Genomic DNA, 18,568 nt, shown 5'->3' on the forward strand with positions numbered 1-18,568 from the left:
GGCTCTGTGTTTATGCTGAGAAGCAAGGGAGGGAAATGATGCCTGCCACTTCCTTTGCTCCCAGAGGGGTCTATGAATGCTGCCTCTCTGGGGCATGCTCCAAGATAAGCAACTAACCTCTTCACTGTGTGCCCCAGGTACTCTTCAGATCACTGTTTCCACACTGTGTGTTCATGGGCTATTTGCCTTGCCTTTTCTCCAAGAGCAGCCCCAATGTCCTCTGAACTCCCTCAGAGCCAAGCACACTGACCTTTAAAACCCCAGGCTTTAAGCCCTGCCATTTGCAAAACCTCACAAGATTTGGCCCACTTTCCAACCAATTGTTACGCGGATTTGTTTTTCCCATATGCTCCCCAGGGTGCTAGTCTACTCTTGCCCTTCTCCATGACCATGGCTCTCGCCCCACCACAGTGACCATGATTTGTTTTCTTTCCTACTCCGCTGCCATCTTGCAAAGAATTCTTCACCTATTTTTTTTTTTTTAAAGATTTTATTTATTTATTCCAGAGAGAGGGAGAGTGTGGGCGGGGAGGAGGGAGGAGCATAGGGAGAGGGAAAAGCAGAGTTTGCCCTGAGCATGGAGTCCAATGCAGGGCTTGATCTTAGGACCCTGAGATCATGACCAGAGCCAAAACCAAGAGTTGGCTGTTTAACTGACTGAGCCACCTAGGTGCACCACAGATTTTAATTTTGATGTAATTTTAATGGTTTGCGTTTTTTATAGATATGTCTGAGGAGACATATTTATAAATATGTTACTAAGCCCAATGTCCAAAAGATTATTACTGCTGTTTTGCTTTAGCAGTTTTATGGTTTCAGGTTTTAAATTTAGGTCTTTAATCCATTTTATTTCTGTGTATGGTATAAGAAAGTGGTCCAGTTTCATTCTTTTGCATGTAGCTGTCTAGTTTTCCCAAAACTGTTTGTTGAAAATACTTTCTTTCCTCTTTGTATATTTTTGCCTCCTTTTTGGTTGATTAATTGGGCATATAAGAGTGGGTTAATTCCTGGGCTCTCTATCCAATTCTGTTGATCTATATGTCTATTTTTGTGTATCATACTGATATATTATACTGTAGCTTTGTAATATATCTTGAAATCTAGGATTGTAATACCTCCAGGTTCTTTCTCAAGATTGCTTTGACCATTTGGGGTCTTTTGTAGTTCATGTACATTTTAAGATTATTTGTTCTAGTTCTTTTAAAAATGCTATTGGATTTTGATAGGGATTGCATTAAATATGTAGATTGCTTTAGATAGCATGGATATTTTAACTATATTCATCAAAAAATGAGCATAGTGTATCTTTGCATTTGTTTATATTGTCTTCAGTTTCTATCATCGAAGCCTTATAGTTTTCAGAGTATAGATCTTTCACCTCCTTGGTTAGATTTATTCCTAGGTACCTTTTCTTTTTGGTTCAAGTGTAAAAGGAATTATTTTCTTAATTTCTTTTTCTGAAACTTCATTATTAGTATATAGCATATCTTGTTGAACATCTTTATGACCATTAATTTGAACTCTTTATCAGGTAGATTGCTTATCTCCATTTTGTTTAGTTCTTTGCCTGAAGCTTTATCTCCTTCTTTCATTTGGAGCTTATTTCTATGCCTTCTCATTTTGTTTGATGTTTGGTGTTTATTTCTGTGAATTAGCTGGAACAGCCAATTCTCTTAGTTTTAAAGGAATGGCCCTGTGTGGGAATATCTTCTGTGTAGACTGTCTGTGCCTGGCAGCTTTGGCTGACTAGCTGGAACTAAAGTAGGTATGGGGTGGAGGTCCCTGAGCACTCTGTACACGGATGCCCTGGTGGGTGGGATAGCTGGAGCCAAAACAGGTACAGGCAGGGGGGTTTTGGGGTGGTCCATGCAGAGGGTGCCCTGGCAGGAGAGGGAAAGCTGAAAACTTGTGTTATTTATGTCTGGTTTTGTAATTTCATTTGCTTAGCAATTCATTATATAGAATTTTATGAAAGTATTAGCATTTAATGGATAAAAAATAAAAATCTGTCAATACGAAGGAGTTGAAAAGCACTGGTTTAAATGGGACACTGGATTTTTATCACAACTGACAGTAAATTAACAGAACAAAATGCTTATAAACTTTAAAAGTGTAACTCTATTATGTTTTCCACCGTATTTTTTTTTAAGATTTTATTTATTTATTTGACAGACAGAGATTACATGTAGGTAGAGAGGCAGGCAGAGAGAGAGGGGTAAGCAGGCTCCCTGTGGGGCTTGATCCCAGGACTCTGAGATCATGACCTGAGCCGAAGGCAGAGGCTTTAACCCACTGAGCCACCCAGGTGCCCCTCCACTGTATTTTTTTTAATACACAGTCAAGTCTAACTTCTTTTTCCTTAATTTGAAGTTTCTTCGTAAGTATGTTAGTATCTGCCCCTACATACTAGCCAAGTTTATTCTAATCACTAGTCAAATTTAATCATGATTGTAAAAGGTCTAATTCAGTCCTGTGGGCTTTCTTTCACCTCTAGATTCATTAAGCATAATTGTCTCCATTACCCAACTCAAAGAAAAATGCAAGCATGCTTCAGTGCAGTATTGGTCACAGTGAAATATTCCTTCAGGACTGATAGTTCCTCCAGGATTGATAATGACCTACTGATAACTGTTCCCTTGGACACGCCAACCATTTATTAATCCATATAACACAATGATGGCAGTCTTCCAGCAACCTCAACTACCTGACACAGCTTAAACCTGACAGTGCAGAAAACGGCTGTGAGCAGTGAATGAGAGGTATCATAAATGCTACATATGGTTCTAAATATCGGGTTGGAGCATGGAGCTGTACTAGGTCAGAATGTAAAGTGTTGTCATAGTGTGTAGACTCAGGTTCGTAACTGATGCTATTCCTTTTGCCATGAATAGCATAATCGCCCTGTATACCACCCCTTCAAACACCACTTCCTCTATAATGTCCACTCTAAGACCTTCATTCTCAGTGTACTGACAAGGACTTGCATAACTTCAACTATAAATATGTGTAGCTTCTATCTAACTTGGTTGTACTATTTTGTTTACACATCTGTCTATCAGCCCCTCTTAATGAAGTAGTAGAAGGCAGGGACCATGTTTTATGTCTCTCTGTATCCTTAGGATCCTGTACATAATAAATATTCCACAGTGTTGAAGGAGTGAATAAATGGTTATCTGATTTCACCTTCAGTTATTCCGAGGGATGAAAATACCCCAGGTGCTTCTATCCTCTAGCAAGGTTAAAAATTTCTTCTTGTGAATATCTGTGATTTCAACAGAATGTATAAAACAGGCTAGAGTAGAAGGTGGTTGTGTCAAGAATAAAGCTCAGGGCTGCCTTCCTGCCTCTGGTGCCATTTTATTAGTCTACTTGCCCTGATGACTAACTCTGATGTCTTACTGGCCTTGACCAATAGGGAGCTGATTAGCCCTTTCCTCCAGTCAGACTAGGCATGTTTCTTTACTTCCTGACTCCTCCAGACTGTCTTATGTCCAGCACATGCTGTCCTCTTTCTTTTTCTTTACCTTTACTTGGAATATCTGCTCCAGGTAAATGACTAACTGTAAAATATGAATACTAAATATGAAATATTGAATTTATAGCAAGTCCATTCTCTTTTTTACAAAGTTTCCTATTATATACAGTAGTCCCGTATAAGAGCAAGGTATAATTCTGATTCATGAGGAACTCACAATTGAGTAAGACAAACAGATGAGTTCATCAATTATTAAATTTCCTAGAACTATCATTAATTGAATAGTCTCTCCAACAAGTCTTTTACTTTTATAACCTCATTTACTTTTCATAAGCTGTGCTATTATTATTCCCATTTCACAGATAAGGAAAGTGAATCTTGGGGAGATTGTGTAAGTTGCTCAAGATCTCATAACTTCTAAGAAACAGAATAAGGATATAAACTTAAGGTGTTTGAACTTAAGTCTGCTCATGTAACTGTGCCATAATATCTGTGAACATCTGGGTCCCTTCCCAATTTACTTTCCTATCTTCTCTAGAAAATTCACTGGGTGTGGGAATGGAGTGGGTCTCATTTTCCAATTATGTTTGGTAAATTAGGAGGTACTATAGTTGTCATGCGTGGACTTATTTTCCTGTAATGTTAGTGGAGAACATCATGCAAAATCTTAAGTAGATTTGTAAGAGATTAAAACCTGTAGTCTGCTCTAACATATCAGGGCTGTTACCTTTACATAGATTAAATTATTATCTTAAAACTAATTATTTAAGAAAACAAGCAGGTTAATAATACCCATTATCCTGTCCTCTATAAGAATCTTGAAAATCATTTTGGCTTTGATTTCTTCTTGGTAATCTTTCTGTGCCAGAAATGGTTTTGCTTTAATTATCCACATTCTCCTCTCTAAAACACATCACCTTTCTTGTCTTCTGAAACCTGTCTGATTCTGTTCAAATTCTCAAAAATAACATTTCCTTGACCTATATGGACCCTGATAATTTTATAAATGCCTTGTTATGAAAATAATCAGATATTTTACACTTAAATCCATTTTATTTACTCCCAGGTATCTTCCTATTGTGGCTTGATTCCTTGTCCTTCTATCTTCTGTGAGATCTGTTTTGCTTCCAGTTACAATTCATTTTTTAACATAATTTTCTAGTGTTACCTGTGATCGTATTTCTATTGCACTATAGCAAAGAAGAAACAATATGTCCCTTTGTCCTTCCTACAGTGAGAAGGTGAATTATACAGAGCTAGAGTCATGTTTTTCTATAATATAGCAAATCCTTATCTTTTTATGCTGCAGGTGACTGGCAATGCCTAAGTAGTGAAAAATGTCTTCTCAACATTATGGTTAATGATGCTCTGGTATTTTTCCCCCCATAAATACAAAATAGAATCCCTATAATATGTTGGGAAAAAATAGGTATTGGTGACTCACTGGCAAGTGAATGTATAGATCAGGGCGAGGTTGAATTTTGAGTTTTACTTTTATATAAACCACTTTCTGCAATATCAGAAGCTATCTACTTATCTTGATAATCCCACTACCCAGTGAAAAACAACAGTCAATTTTATTTATTTAAATGGAGCCAACACACTGAATTTTGCCAAATATTTGAAGGCTACAATTAGTATTTTCTATTTCTAGTAGGATTTAAATAATGAGAATTACTTTGATACACTAAGAAAACCGAGCAGCAGATTGTTTCTTGAAGTATTCATAACAAGAGAGATTTCTGCATGAAAGACCTGTATTTTATAGTGTCAGTTTACTTATACAATATAGCGTGATGTATTAGCCAGGATTCTCCAGAGAAACAGAACCAGTAGGATGTGTGCATAGATACAGAGAGATTTATTTTTAGGAATTGGCTCACGTGATTGTGGGGACTGGTTAAATCCAGTTCTGTAGGGCAGGCTGCTAGGCTGGCATGCGGGCAGGCTGGAGACTCAGGAAAGAGTTGATATTGTAGCTTTGGCTCAAAGGTCTTCTACAGGCAGAATTCCTTCTTGGGAGACCTCAGTTTTTTTCTCTTGAGGTCTTCAATGGATTAGATGAGACTCACCCACTGTATGGAGAATAATCTGCTTCATTCAAAGTCTAAGGATTTAAATGTTAATCACATCTTAAAAAAAAAAAAAAACTTTCATAGCAACATCTAATCTGGTGTTTGACCAAACATCTGGCCACCACAGCTTAACCAAATTGACACATAAAATTAACCACAAATGATCATATTTTCAACCAGTTGTGAATTATTTCCAAATTCACCACAAAATTTAAAGCCCATACTCATAATAATTAAAGCAAGAATGACTTTTGAGAATGGATACAAGAGAATTTTATAAGATCTCATATAGAGACAGACACCAAACTGAGGTCATTTTACTCAGTCTTCCCACTTAAGGCACAGTCTTGACTAATGTGGAGACAGAGTTTGAAATTAAGGGGATAGACGACTGGAAAGCAGATTGCGTTGTCTCTGAGCTACAGCTAGACAAAAAATGTTGTCACTTTTCTGAAGAAGAAGAGAAGCATCCACACAAGAATTTCTTGCTTGCTATATTAGGTGGTAAACTGTTTATGGCACGGATTGCATATCACTTTTCTTCTGCACCTCACTGATTGTCACATATTGTTGGATAGTTGAAGTGGAAAAGTGAATCTTGAAAAAGTTAACCCACAGATTCAGTATACAAAGGGATCAAGTGAAGCCAAAAGGGCATCAAAGGTAGGGAGAAGTGTAGGGAATTGAGTGAGTGTAGGGCTGGTGAACAAATAAGAGATGTTTGAAAGAGGCTGCTTTTGAAAAAGAAAGCAGTGGGCTAGATACTTGGGTCAGGGAGTAGAGCATTTTGTTTATGTGATCCTCCTAAAATGTAAGTGTCCTGAGATAGAGGTAGATGTACTCTAGTGTTGTGAGGAGGGGCAAGAGTAACATGATGTCGAGATGGTTCCTAATTCATATGTACATTATATATTACTTAGGATGATGGGAAAGGATGCAGGGTGGGAGGAAAAATATGAGCCAGATACCATGTTCTCTAGAGAGGTGAGAGAAGTTGTGAAAGTTACAGATGAAGGAAACATTGTCATTATAAAGGTAATTGATTGATGTTTGTGAAGGCGATAGAAAAAAGCTGCACTGTTAGAAGCCGTTGAAGTTTTCAAGAATGAGAAGTCTGAAAAAGGTGTTCTCTCATGATTCTGAAATGACTCTGGGCATGGGAAATTGTGATCAGGCCTGGTTTGGAAAAAATAGGATTAAGGTAATATGTGTGTGGACTGACTTGGATGTGTATTTTAGGGGAGGCAACCGAGGTAAAGAGTTTGGATCAAGAATAGTTGGTTTGGAGAACAGTCTGGAAGAAGCTGTGGTTCAGCATAAGCAGAGATCATGTATCTAATATATACAGATAATTCTCTTTCTTAGCAACACTGGGGGAGCTAATGCATTGTGAGGAGCCTTGTTAGACACACATACACATGTATACACAGACACTAATCAGCAATGTCTCAGATTCTACAAGAAGTAGTATGAGTAAGGTTAAAATTCTGAAGACCAGCAGAATGTCTTATTATTTGAAGATGCTGATGTCATACAATCTCTGCACACAAAAATATTTAAAAATTTAAGTCTTTGCTGAGAGAGTTCCAGAGAATGTTGTTATATAATGCTAAAATATGTGCAAAGTATTACACAGACATTAGAATCAAATTTCCTGTCCAGTGAATTAGAAATATTGCCAATGATACATGAGACACAGGAAGTAGGTTTCATAGTAAAAGTAAAAACAATGTGGAGCAATTAGTAACCTCCAACCTAATACAATAGATGGACCCAAAACACTACCAGGTTTTTATTTACACATGAATGATGCATGGTGATTTACAATGCTGAAATAAACCCAAGTGGTGATTTACCTACTCAATATTCTGCTTCAAATACTATTTCAAATTAAGAAAAAGTATTAATACAAGTGCCAGGCGCTGAGTTCATTAATGTTAAATTGACACATCTGCCTTTTATCATGTGACTCAACTCCAAAGGCAAATGTGGGTAGAACCTGGCCTCAGTTCAGAGAACAGCTTATAAAGGAGAGCTAAGGACTCTCCAAGGCTTCTGAGTCCTTTGATGGTCTTCTGGCATTTTCTGCTTATGCTCTTGCCTTTCATGTTGAAGCTTTTGTCTTCTCTGAAGGTTTGTTCTAAGGAGCAGGCATAGAGAAACATTTTCCACAGATCTGACTATGCCAATTGCTCCGTAACATTTGGGGTACCATTAACTTTGAGGATCCACCCATCTCATTATTGCACAAAGAACAACCAGCTCACTTTTCCCCTTCTCATTCTGCAGACAGCAGCAACCTATCCTCTGTGGGGGAAAAGCATAAAAAGCTCTCTGTCTTTTCCTGAGGGAGGAAGCTTTTTTCTCCCTCTGCTATTTGAACTTGACAAGGATATGCTTCAGTGGCATACCTTTGACCCATGGGTTGCAGCACTGGACTAAATAACTCTGAGTGTATTGTGAAATTCCTCTGGGAGATAACCACTTCCAAGACAACGTGTGTTCCTTAAAAATGTACGAAGGAAAAAACTTTGGGCTTAACACGAAAAGACATGATTTTGAATCTAATCCCCCAACTTGCAAGCTGTATAAAATTAGGCAAGCTTCCTTTCTGAGTCTCCTTATAAAGTGAGAATAATAAGGTTTACTCTCGGGCTGCTGTGGAGAAATAATGAGGTGATATATGAGCAATAACCTGGCAAAGATCCTGGTCCAAAAGAAACCCCTGCTCAATAAATGCTAATCCTATCATGTTCTTAGTAGGCAACTGATAGAGGCCAGGCATTGTGCTAAGTGCTTTCCAGATACCATCTTATTTAATCCTTCAGCCATCTGGCGAGGGAGGTGTTGTTTATCCCCAGGAATCCGATAAGGAAATGAATGCTGAGAGAATCAGATAACTTAACAGTAAGTTTAAGTCCTAGGATTTGAACTCATCTGAAGAAACACTCTCTCCTTTAGCCTGCGTTGACTCTCGGTTTGAACTAGAAGGGTAAAGAGCCATTAAAAAGGCATAGATCGGAGCTCTACTTGACTCCTGTCCTCATATCCAGGTCACTGAATACTTCCCTTACTTGATGCCTGTTACCGGATAGTTCCCCAAGAGTCATTAGAATATAAGCTTTTTGAAGATCTGTTTTCTTCTTTCCTCTTCTTACTTTTAATGTACCAAGCACAGTGCCTGGGACATAGTAGAACCTCACTAAAAGGCTTTTGAATGATTAGTGAATGATTCCACGTGCAGATAGCCAGTAAGGATTTGGAAATTGCATGAGGGAGTAAGGCCTACAGCTGCTCAAGAGGTGAAGAATGAAGATTGGCTCTGGGTTCAGACTATGACTCTCCAAATATTACTAAGAGCTTAGAAGAGAGTTCTGAACTGCTCGATCATTCCAAAGATTCCTTTTACCAGGAATTAGCCTAGAGACAAGCCATTATCTGAAGCAGATTTTGTGATGACTTGGGTTTCTTTGATATTCCTTGTCCAACTGGCACTGATCTTCTCATGCTCTTGGCTTCTCTGGTTTCCATGGTACAGGGTAGTCCCAGGCCAGTAAGGCCATGAACAAGCTGTGGAGATGCACTGAAAATTGTAACTATTTCAGAGTTAAAGAGAAATACTAGATAAAGCAATTTGGGGGGAAATATTGTATTGTTCTCTGGAAATTTCATTGCAGGAGAGGATCTATAGATCAAGAAAAAGGAATCATAGCTTTTCAAATTACTGATAGAAATTCTATTGGAAAATGGTTAAAAGTTCATCTAGGGCTCTGCCTGGGGGTAGAGGGCTTTTCTCTTAGACATAGGTTCTGAAAAATTCTATCTTTCCCCTTGAAGCATCTTATGACTGCCACCCAATAAAGCAGAAGGAACACAGAGACAGTGATTGATGGCTCTTGTCGTCATCCGGAGGCATATCTGATAGGTAGGTTTGGAAGAGGGGTAAGGAGGGCTGGAGTGAAAAGTTGGAAGCAGCCAGAAATAGAAGAAGAGATCATGAATACAGGAATCCACTTGATGTATTATTTTCTGGTAGGCCCTTAATGTTTTTGCTTTTTGAGACACAATTCTCAAATATAAATATAGCATGAAACACGAGTTTAAAGCTAACGTCTTCTAAAATATATTTTTAACTTACTTAAAAAAAATTACTTCTCAGGCTGGCATCCTCTTATCAGATTACAATTTCTCAGTAAAAAGATTTTTTAAAAACTAAATTTGTCCTTAGATTACCATGTTAACAAATTATGCTTTTCAGTTGTAGGGTTTCTTAGAAAACATGGGTATTTTAGGTTTCTTTAATATTCACAAGACTTTGTATTCTAGAAAGAAGTTGGCATAGTGTCAGTGGGAAAAAGCCCAAAAGTATTTTCTAATTTAGTCAACAGATACCTTACATTCTAGTTCACACCCTATATAAATAACTCCTCTTCTTCTCAGCCCACATTTAAAAAACTATCTGATACGTAGAGAAGTATTCTTGGGTATGAATTTCCATAACAAATATTTCCAACTTCCTCTACCTTGTTTCCCCACTACCTCAAGCAATTTTACCTATTTGTGGTATTCATGGTTTTGTTCCATTATTTAAAACAACCTGCAGGGTATTTTTATATGTTGCAATTGTAACCATGAATGTAGATCTGTTCTGTCAGGAGGGATTTTTACTGTCTGCAACCCCCAAAATATAAAACAAAACACAAGGTGTGTAGATGCAGTTCCTGATGTCATGCTTAAACATAGGGAGGATGAATGAGATAATGAAGGAAGCTTTTTGAGCTCTGAGGAGGACAGCTGCTCCGTGCAGTCAAGACATCATCATTATTAATTACCTTTATTCATTTTCAAACCATCTGTTTCCAAATATGAGCACTTGTGGCCCAATTCTCCTCTTTCAGTGCCCCCCAAAGTGTCCCATATACATAATTAATCTTCAGCTGGTTTCAAAAGAAGCAACCTCTTAGAGAGATGGATGGCGCTGGAACAAACGGAAAACGTTAATCCATTTCTTTGATGATTCTTTTGTTTGAAACAAGATTATTCACTCATTAAATTATTTTGGATACTTTGTTGCTGGTATTAGGTCTGTATAGTTTTTTTTTTTTTTTTAAACCTTTAAAAAACTAAATAATGCCATCTGGTGGTGAAAATACATTAATGTCTGCATGACATTTCTAGATTTTTTTAGTGGTCTTTTTGTATTACAACAGCTTCATTACTGAAATAATTTTTAATGAGTTGACTGAGATCACTGGGAAGTAGAAAGAAGATTTTATACATCGGACAGCACTGAATAGTTTGCAGTACTATCTGGCCAGATCCAATTATACAGTGACAAAATTCCCAACTCAAAAAGTTCTTTTCATCCACAAAGAATGGTAAGAAATGAAAATAACTGTGGAAAGCCATGGAACTGGTTCTCATCTTAAGTAACTAGGAGTGCCAATTTCCTGGTTATCTGTGTTATTTCTTCTGTGGTTCCATGTAAATAAGATGAGATCCACCCATAAAATTCAGGGCCGCATTTGTGGGTAATGGGCCAACTGCCTGAAGAGATATGATGCTTTTATTCATTGTTTCAAAACTTCGCGCACCTCTGGAACCCAGTTATATCTGTAACCTATAGGGGTAAACTTGCTAGAAGGGTTTTTGTTTGTGTGTCTATGTTTTACATAAGAGCCTGAGGAACCTGCTGTTTGAACGCAGTGGGGATGAAAATGGCGACCACTGTAAATGAAAAACTGTATTTTCCTCGTCTTTTCTGTCTTTTAAAGACTAAGTTGTGTCCTAAGAGAGAAATTTTCAAAATGGGAAATGTCTCCAGGCAACAAAATTGATTCCTTTATCTTCAATTTTTCTGAAAATTGGCTTTTAGTAGGAGGACAGAGAATAGGTCTGGCACAAAGACAATGTTCAATAAATTTTTTTTAAATTAAAATGAAGAATGTTTCTTCCCTTGTGGCCCTTATAAGAGGAGACTTCAACCAAAATGAAATTTCTGATATGCCAGTCTACCTCATCACTGCTCTGCCTAAAATCCTTCAATGGCTTCATAATCAATTCCAAGCTCCTTACAAGGACCCGCTGTACCTTTCTTAACTTATGTTCTCTCATTACCCCCCTTCACTACTCTGCCCTAATACAAACCTATATCCACATGCGTGCATGTGCATGTACACACACACACACACACACATACACACTTTGAATAGATCTGCTCATACAAGGCTACTTGCCATCACCCAAGGCCATTACATTATGCCAAGGCTTTGATGACCAAAGTACTCTTTCTTATGTTACCTGGTGACCTCATAATCTTTTAAATAGATTAAGCTTAAACACACTACCTCCATTATGAACTTTTTGTTGACTTTCTTATGTGGACAGTAGTATTTTTTTCTCTGTGCTCAGAGAACCGAATAAGGGTACTCCAGTATAGCCCAGTTACTCTGCTAAAATTGTTTCTATGGACATCCTCAGTACACTGTGTGTTTCTCAAGAACAGTAACTGTGTTCTATTTTTAAAAATCTTTTTTTGGGGGGGTGCCTGGGTGGTGCATTCAGTTAAGCCCTTAAGTCTTGGTTTCTGCTTGGGTTGTGATCTCAGGGTCATGAGGTGGGGCTCTGTGTGGGGCTCTGTGCTCAGCACAAACTCTACTTTTCTTCTCTGTTCTCCGCCTCTACCCCACACCCCAATCTCTCTCTCTCTCCCTCTCTCTAAAGTAAGTAAATGATTTTTTTTCTTTTTTTAAAGATTTTATTTATTCATTTGACAGACAGAGATCACAAGTAGGCAGAGAAGCGGTCAGAGAGAGAGAGAGGAGGAAGCCGGCTCCCTGTGGAGCAGAGGGCCTGATATGGGGCTCGATCCCAGGACCCTGGGATCATGGCCTGAGCTAAAGGCAGAGGCTTTAACCCACTGAGCCACCCAGGTGCCCCAGTAAATGATTCTTTAAAAAAAAAAAAAAAATATATATATATATATATATATATATATATATTTATATATATATAGCTATTTTCAGTGATAATTAATCTCATTAAGCAATTACTTAATGCTTGTTACAGGCATGAATGATAGAGGTTGGAGCTCAAGCTCCAATATCCCGTCTCCTATCTCTCTTGTTTTTTAAAGATATGTGTGCTTATTTGTTTATTTTTAATTCCAGTATAGTTAGTATGCAGTGTCATGTTAGTTTCAGGTGTGCAGTATACTGATTCGACAATTCCATACATCACCCAGTGCTCATCACAAGTGCCCTCTTAAATTCCCACCACCTGTCTCACCTATCCCCTGATCACCTCCCTAACAGTAACCTTCAGTTCGTTCTGTTTCTTGGTTTGTCTCTCTCTCTCTCTTTTTTCTTTTCTTTTCTTTTTTTCTTTTATTCCCTTTGTATCATTTGTTTTCTTTTTCCATACGTGAGTGAAATCATATGGTATTTGTCTTTCTCTGATTTGTTTTGCTTTGCATAATACTTTCTAGCACCATTCATGTCCTTGCAAATGGCAAATTTCACTCCTTTTAATGGCTGAATATTATTCCATTGTGTGTGTGTGTGTTTATGTATATATACCACATCTTCTTCTCCATTCCTCTGTTGATAGACACTTGGGTCCAATCTCCTCTCTTACTGAATAGACTCAAACCCATTCCAGTTTCTCTATATCTACTAATGATACGTATGACCATATAACTAATTTCTTATCAGTAGGGTGACTGTAGAATATATGTGATACTTCTATACCGCTTTCTTCTTCTTTTTTTTTTTAAGATTGTATTTATTTATTTGACAGAGAGAAATCACAAGTAGATGTAAAGGCAGGCAGAGAGAGAGAGAGGGAAGCAGGCTCCCCGCTAGGCAGAGAGCCCGATGCGGGACTCGATCCCAGGACCCTGAGATCATGACCTGAGCTGAAGGCAGTGGCTTAACCCACTGAGCCACCCAGGCGCCCCTATACCACTTTCTTCTTAAGACACTGCTTGCTTATTCTTCCCCCTCTCCACCTCCTACCCCCTATCCCAGCTGCTGCAGAAGCTGCTGCTTCTTTTTCTTTTTCTTTTTCTTATTTCTAGCTACCCCTGACTGGGAAATGGTAAGAACTGAGCGGTCTTCTTGAACTAAGAGATGGAAACTAAAGTTGGATGAGCTGCCCTGACAGCCTGGGAACCTACGTAAACTTGGTGACCAGAGCTGCTAGACCACCCCACTCTGGGTTGTCATATTAAGGAAAAATAAACTGCTATCACATTGAAGCCACAATATTTTGGGATCTCTCTGTTATAGCAACTCTTAGCTGTTAACCGTATTATAAATTATCACTTATTCATATTATCACATATTATTAAATAGAAACTTTTTTCTATCATACCAAAGTTTTATTTTCTCAGCTTTATACCGGAGGAAATGGTTTCCATTTTAATTATGTATTAGGGCATACCCTAGAAATATGTCATAAGAAATATTTAAATATTACTTTTAATGATGAACTAAAAGATTTTATTGAATTTCTCAAATTATATGCAAGCATTATTGCTCATTGCCTGTTGAACTCAAATTATGATAAAATAAAAACAAAACCCCCAACCATCTTAAAGAACAGGATCTTTCCTTATAATCCTTAAAAATATCCTCTGTTCTTAAAACTCTGCTCAGTTTCTACATCTTATTTCTGTGTGAATGGAATGCCTGAGTGGCTCAGTTGGCTAAGCATCTGCCTTTGGCTCAGGTCACTCCCATATCTGGCTCCTTGCTCAGCAGGGAGCCTGCTTCTCTCTGCCTGCTGTTCCCCCTGCTTGTGCTCGTTCTCTCTCTCTCTCTCTCTGACAAATAAATAAATAAATATTTCTGTGTGGAAATAAGCTGCTTAAGAACTGATCTTCAGTTTCAGACTCAGCTCTTTTTTCATGTTCTAGGAAAATCCTGACCTTGGGTAGGGGAGTTGAAGGAACTCCAGACCAACAGTCAGGTATTCATTAGTAGCACAGTACCACCTCTCAGCATCAACTCAGATCATTGTGCTTTTTAGGTTGAAATCCAATATCCATCACTTTCTGTCTCTGATATCTGCAGTCTTTTAGAAACTAAAATGATAACCCAAATGCTGTGAGGCAGGACTCCCTTCCTTGAATGCCAGTCACCTCTGTCAGGATACCTTCCTTTGATTCAGATTGTTTGGTGCAGTGATTGACTTGCCTGTTGGAAATCCTCCATCTCTGGCGATTTCCCCCCAGTCTGGATCACTGAATGTCTTTGTTATAATCTCTACATATTGTCTTCTACTTAACATGAGGCTATCATTATATCTAGAATCTGGTTTTGTCCCCTATCCCACCCCAGTGCCTGATCCTCTCAGGTGAAAAAGTCCTTGTTGCTTTTAGTACTCCATTGTTCACTGGAATTAATGCATCAGGAGTGATAATGTGCTGAGATATGATGCCATTGGTGAGTATCTTTGTATCTGCACTCTATTTCTTTCCTTCTTTTTCTTAAGTTATTCCTTTTTTTCCTCTTATTTTCTACTTAACTCTTCTCTTATTTCTGATTTTATGTGTGTGGAAATGGGAGCTGTGTTGACCATTAAGAGACCTCCTTCCATTGGGAACGTCAGTTGATCCAAGGATGGGAAAATGGCTTAAGAAAGGCCTCAATATTTTTTTCCCCCAGAAATTGAATAGTTGCCAGAGAGAGTTACTTTCTTTCCTTCTGAGATCATGAACAGTAAAGGCATTTATTTATTTAATTTCTTTTCAGTGTAACAGTATTCATTGTTTTTGCACCACACCCAGTGCTCCATGCAATACGTGCCCTCCTTAATACCCACCACCTGGCTCCCCCAACCTCCCACCCCCGTCCCTTTAAAACCCTCAGATTGTTTTTTAGAGTCCATAGTCTCTCCTTCAAATTTCCCTCAACTCCCTTCTCCTCTCCATCTCCCTGTGTCTTCCATATTATTTGTTATGCTCCACAAATAAGTGAAACCATCTGATACGTGACTCTGCTTGACTTTTTTTTCACTCAGCATAATCTCTTCCAGTCCCATCCATGTTGCTACAAAAGTTGGGTATTCATCCTTTCTGATGGAGGCATAATACTCCATAGTGTATATGGACCACATCTTCCTTATCCATTCGTCCATTGAAGGGCATCTTGGTTCTTTCCACAGTCTGGAAACTGTAAAGGCATTTAAATCTGAAGATTTTAATGGCCAAGAAGTGGAGAAAAAATGGGTACCTGATAACATCTTCTGAACATTTCCACTAAGATTTTGTTGTTGTTATTACTGTCAATAAATATTCAATAAGTTTGACCTGGTGTCCTTTTACTTGAAAGGAAAGCAGTTTAGACCAAGGGTTACAAACTGTGGTCCTACCATCTGTTTTTGTTTTATTGAATCACAGGTACATCCATTTGTTTACATAGTATCTTTGTTTTTTCCCCCACTACAACGGCAGAGTTGAATAGATATGACAAGGACTATATGGCCCGCAAAACCTAAAATATGGAGACTTTACAAAAAAAAAAAGTTTGCTAACTTTTGATCACTTTTTCAATAGACTTCTTAAAGGAACTTTTTATTTTTAAACAATTAAAAGATTTTCAAGTAGAAGGGTCCCCCCCCCCCTTTTTCCATACTGTGTCTTTTCTGAAGTGGACAATAACAAACAGACAAAAAGCTATAGCTGTTTTTTCAAAATGGGTCTGCCACCAGAACATAGATGTTGTGAAAACCACTGTTAAACCTAAACCAAAATGGGAAAGGGAAAGACTCACAACAACATCATCGTCATTGGACATGTAGTTTTGGGCAATTCTAACACTACTGGTCATCTGATCTATACATGTGGTGGGATCAACAAAAGAACTATGGAAAAATCTGAGAAGGAGGCTGCTAAAAGGGAAGAGGCTCAACTAAGTTTTCCCGGGTCTTGGATAAACTGAAACTGAACGTGAACATGGTATCACCATTGATATCTCCCTGTAGAAATTCGAGATCAGCAAGTATTACATGACCATCATTGATGGCCCAGGACATAGAGACTCTATCAAAAACATGATGACAGGCACATCTCAGGCTGACTTTGCTGTCCCGATTGTGGCTGCTGGTATGGACAAATTTGAATCAGGTGTCTCCAAGAATGGGCAGACCAATGAGCATGCCCTTCTGGCTTATACATTGGGTATAAAACAACTAATTGCTGATATTAAAAAAACATATCTTACTGAGTCACCCTACGGCCAGAAGAACTACAAGGAAATTATTGAGGAAGTCAGCACCTACATTAAGAAAATTGGCTACAGGGCACCTGGGTGGCTCAGTGGGTTAAAGCCGCTGCCTTCAGCTCAGGTCATGATCCTAGAGTCCTGGCATCAAGACCCACATCTGATTCTCTGCTCAGCAGGGTGCCAGCTTCCCTTCCTCTCTCTCTCTGCCTGCCTCTCTGCCTACTTGTGACCTCTGTCTGTCAAATAAATAAATAAGATCTTAAAAAAAAAAAAAAGAAAAAAGAAAAAGAAAATTAGCTACAACCCCGACACAGTAGCATTTGTGCCAGTTTCTGGTTGGAATGGTGACAAAATGCTGGAGCCAAGTGCTAACATGCCTTGGTTTGGGGGATGGAAGGTCAACTGTAAAGATGGGAATGCCAGTGGAACCACACTGCTTGAAGCTCTGGATTGCACTCGGACACCAACTTGTCCAACTGATAATCCCTTGTATCTACCCCTCCAGGACACCTACAAAATTGGTAGTATTGGTACTGTCCCTCTGGGATGAGTGGAGACTGCTGTTCTTAAACCTGGAATTGATTTGCTCCAGTCAATGTTACAACTGAAGTAAAGTCTGTTGAAGTGCACTCTGAAACTCTGAGCGAGGCTTTTTCTGGGGACAGCATGGGCTTCAATGTCAAGAATGTATCTGTCAAAGATGTTTGTCATGACAATGTGGTTGGTGGCAGCAAAAATGGAAGTACCAGTACCCACCAATGGAAGTATCTACCTTCATGGCTCAGGTAGTTATTCTGAACCATCCAAGCCAGACCAGTGCTGGGTATGCACCTGTGCTGGATTGTCACATAGCTCATATTGCTTGAAAGTTTGCTGAACTGAAGGAGATGATAGATTGTTGTTCTGGAAAAAAGCTGGAAGATGGTCCCAAGTTCTTGAAATCTGGTGATGCTGCCATGGTTCCTGGCAAGCCTAGTGTTTTGAGAGCCTATTCTCCTGTGGGCAGCTGGAGCTGGCAAGGTCACCAAGTTGGCCCAGAAAGCTCAGAAGGCTAAAGGAAAATTCTCCCCAGTACCTGCCACCCAGTCTTAATCAGTGGTGGAAGAATGGTCTCAGAACTGTTTATGTCAGTTGGCCATTTACGTTTAAGAGTAAAAGACTGGTTAGTGCTAACAGTGCATTATAAAACCTTCAGAAGGAAAGGAGAATGTTTTGTGGACTATTTGTTTTTGTGTGTTATGTGTGGAAGTTTTAAGTTCTTAGTTTTTAAAATCTACTTTTTAATGGAAACAACTTGACCAAAAATCTGTCAACGAATTTGAGATCCATTAAAACAAAATTTAGGGGCGCCTGGGTGGCTCAGTGGGTTAAAGCCTCTGCCTTTGGCTCGGGTCATGATCCCAGGGTCCTGGGATCGAGCCCCGCATCGGGTTCTCTGCTCAGCGGAGAACCTGCTTCCCTCTCTCTCTGCCTATTTGTAATCTCTGCCTGTCAAATAAATAAATAAAATCTTAAAAAAAAAAGCTATGGTTGAAAGTGTGATTCTAAGGATGGTACCAAGTGGTAGGCAATTTTGTATTGTTGGTTTATGCCTGCATATATGTTGTTGATCTCTCAGCTGACTTATACCCATTTCCCTTAGGTATAATCAAGTTAGATGTACCTTAATAATTCTGTATCTTATAACAGGCATGTACTAGAAGGCAATTTACTTTTGAGGCAATAGTGGCACCTTCTACACCTTAAAATTTGTAGAGATTATTCATAAGTTGTAAAATGCATAATGACCT

General features: G+C 38.6%; 1 pseudogene; it reads left to right on the top strand.

Moving 5' to 3' along the window:
* The first annotated feature begins 16,304 nt into the window (after positions 1-16,304).
* Positions 16,305-17,833, top strand: LOC122918328 (annotated as a pseudogene).
* The last annotated feature ends 735 nt before the right edge of the window (positions 17,834-18,568 follow it).

The sequence above is a fragment of the Neovison vison genome, chromosome 1, assembly GCF_020171115.1.
Source record: "Neovison vison isolate M4711 chromosome 1, ASM_NN_V1, whole genome shotgun sequence".
Classification (NCBI taxonomy): Eukaryota; Metazoa; Chordata; class Mammalia; order Carnivora; family Mustelidae; genus Neogale; species Neogale vison.